Source organism: Triticum dicoccoides, chromosome 3B (genome assembly GCF_002162155.2).
Source record: "Triticum dicoccoides isolate Atlit2015 ecotype Zavitan chromosome 3B, WEW_v2.0, whole genome shotgun sequence".
Classification (NCBI taxonomy): Eukaryota; Viridiplantae; Streptophyta; class Magnoliopsida; order Poales; family Poaceae; genus Triticum; species Triticum dicoccoides.
The window spans coordinates 777,957,739-777,961,103 of record NC_041385.1 but is presented as its reverse complement, the minus strand read 5'-3'; the positions used below and the strand labels follow the sequence as shown (position 1 = coordinate 777,961,103).

General features: G+C 46.6%; 1 pseudogene; it reads right to left on the bottom strand.

The window, feature by feature from the left end:
• Positions 1-819: 819 nt before the first annotated feature.
• LOC119280001 lies at positions 820-1,981 on the bottom strand (annotated as a pseudogene).
• Between the last annotated feature and the right edge of the window lie 1,384 nt (positions 1,982-3,365).

Below are 3,365 nucleotides of genomic sequence, written 5' to 3'. Positions count from 1 at the left end.
ATTCAACTGCAGAAGGAGTATTACAAATTGAGCCCCAAAAATGCAATAGCATAAGTTAAGCACCATATCACAGATGGACACAGAAAAAAGATAGCATCAATCACAGATATAGCATAGATTGATACCATGAGACTATGACCCAGTTAATACATCTTACAGTACTTCCACCACATGTGATCTAACCTAGACTGCTAGAGTCAACCTGTTCCTTGCCTCGAACAAGTCGGCAAAACAAAAGACATAGCATTGTCTGTGATCAAAATCACTATCTCAAAGGCAGAACATTTCATTGAGAAAAATGGCTAATGATGCAACGGTACTCTAAAAATCGCATGCAGCTTGCAAGTTAACAAAGAGGATATCTGACTCTTTTCATCTTCAGATACAACAAAAGGGTAGAAACAGAAAACACCCCAAATATTGACTATTAAGAAGATCACCAGATAAGAAGGTAAAGTCAGTTATTTAGTTCATAGAAGAGGGACATGAGCCATATAAATTGCTAACAGTTGAGTACTAGGAGGACCACTAGATAAATAAAACAAAGAAAAGTCCTCACCCAATAAAACAGAGACATGAAAGCAGATTAGTTGGTTTTAGCATCGATACACACCATAGTCACTTCAGCCCGAAAGGGTGCCAACACAAGCTTAGATTTCATGCAAAAACATGACAGTCAGAGCCTCGGATCACAACTTTACATACATCAAAACAAAAAGAAGAAGCTAGCAGGCTTATACTTGATCCAATTTATAGGTATTGAAGCTCACCAGGATTTGACAGCTAGGTAGAAAGAAGCACCACCTCCCTCAACAGCTTTCAGATAAAAGGTGAAGCGTTCACAGCATAACGCTGTAGAGCTGGAAAGAAGGTATGCTCGACAAGACTTTGTTTGAGCCGATGTCCGGTCTCAATGAGGCTTCGGCGACCATGATTAAAACTGGCAATCAATTTGCCACCACTGTCAACCTGAAGCAGCCAGCGATCAATCCTGACCAGCTGGAGCACACCACCATCCACCGAAACAAACTCCATTCCCCAAAGGCGATCACCAACTTCAAGCTTCCCCCTGATTTCTGCAACTGGTAAGTCGACTCGGTATTTGTAGTCCCAGACCTGGGTGTCATAATTCTGCAACACCCATATATCAACAATTTTTGTGGCATGGTTCTGGCTATACGCCTATACATGCCGAGCGTATCGTCCATCTCAAACAAAAACGAGCTGGTGGGATTGGGAACAATTGGAGCACGCATGTGCTCGAACAACTCCGCTATGGTGTCGAATACTATTACCAGTTCGCTTTCAATTGTAATTGGGAATGAGTTGTTTGTTGAATAATACACTGGATACCAATGCAGGCTATCTCCAATCCGGACAGCAGGGGTGACACTGAAGCATGTCGTCTCCATCTCCGACCACCCGATGTACCTCGGTGACTGGTCGGAGCCAAACGGAAAGACAAAACAGCCAACTTGGTGACCTTTAGGCAAGCCAATGTAGCTAGACCGTTTCAGTAACAGCCGGTACTCGCCCGTTGGTCGGTGTGGGTACATCCCCAAGATGAAGAAGTTCGAGAATTTCCCGAGGATGGCATGCTCACGGGTGGCCGGATTGCAGACAGAGACGAAGGTGCGAGAGCCCGTCTCCAAGTCAACCTTGGAGAGGAGGAGGAGGCCGTCGCAGGAGGCCTCCAGATAGAAGTCGCCATCAAGCCGAGCGACGGAATGGAGCTGGGCGTCGGCGGCGGAGCGGTGGTCGAAGGCGAGGACATCACGGCAGTGGTTGCTGGTGAAAACGGGGAGGTTGGGCTGGCGGGCATGGACGCATGGTGGGCGAGGAGGAAGCGGCGGGTGGAGGTGGCGGAGCGCCAGGCGCAGCGGACGGCGCGGCAGCGAAGGAGGGATTTGGGGGGCAGGAGGACAAAGATCTCCCAGGTGACGATCTCATCTGGAAGGCCGGGGAGGAGAGGCGTCGCCATGGTCGCCGCCAGCTGCTCTGGCTGAGAGGAACGAGACGACGAGTTGGGGAATGAGCCCCTTTTTAAGGGAGAGTTGGGGAATAAGCTCAACCGTCAACCCTAGAAAAGTTGCGGCGAAGGGACTTGAGGTGAACACAAGAGATTCCTCGTAAGAGAGAGAGAGAAATCCTCAAAAAAAGAAGTGGAAAACAGAAAACGAAACCAAATATATATTTCACTAACAAAAAAATGGAACCGAATAATTCAATTTCTACTAAGAGCATCTCTACCAACCCATCAATTTTTTTTATAAACCCGTAAAAAGAAAGAGCATCTCCAACAATGCTGAAAAAATGCCGCCGTGCCTAAAAACGGCCATTTAAGACAGTTCAAAATAGTGCTCCCAAAGATGACATGTCTGTAAACGATGTTGTAAACCCGCAAAAGATAAATGATGATCGACAAAAATTTGGGAGCCCAAAATTTTGCCCCAGCTCCTCCATATTCGCAACCCGCTACCTGTTGCTGCAAAATGAAAACGCAACTACGCAAAAGCCAATTGCCCCGCGGAAGTTTCACCACCACCCGATGTCAATTTCGGATGGATCTCGCCGCTGCCGCGAGTCCTTTGTCCGCACCCGAGCCAGCTGCCCATTCCCTCCACTTCGAATGTCTACAACCGCCTGCATCGCCGCTGCAGATTGTCAATTCGTCGCCGCTCGATTTGCATCAATTCGAGCAGGTTCCCGCCCCTCCACTGCTCGATATGGCCATAGCTGCACCGGGAATCATCCTGGAGGTCAGCCGCGGCTCCATGCAGGCAGCTAGGACCAAACAAACGGATGGGCAGAACCAAAGGGAAACAATCGGGCATGGATCAAAGGAATGAACCGCCCATGTAATGCTACCCCGACGAGTTCACAACCCAAGCTAGTGTGCAAAGGAAGAAGCACCAAAGCATTCGGATGAAGCCATACACAAAGGATGAGGACAAGCTCATTTGTGAATGTTGGAGAGATATTGGACAAGATCCCATGATATCAGGAAATCTTGGAATTTTTGGATTTGTTTCGGCCGAATTTTTCAAATGAATTTTGAATATTTTTTTGCTTCCATATATATAAAATTTTAAGCCCCATTTTACAGAACGGTGTGCCTGTTCTAGTGGTCAGCGTGTCTTTCTCTAATTCGTGAGCTCGCAGGTTTGAACCACACATCCCGCACTGCCCTATATTTTTTTAAAAAATTCAAAAAATTCGTTTGGTATTCAACTTTTTCAGTGGGTAGCGGAAGCGCCGATTTTCGAAAATACCGACCGAGTAAAAAAACCTATTTAGGAAACAATGAGTCTAAAATAATGCATCTGTAAATGGTGATGTAAATTTCTTTTGGGAGCCCAAAATTA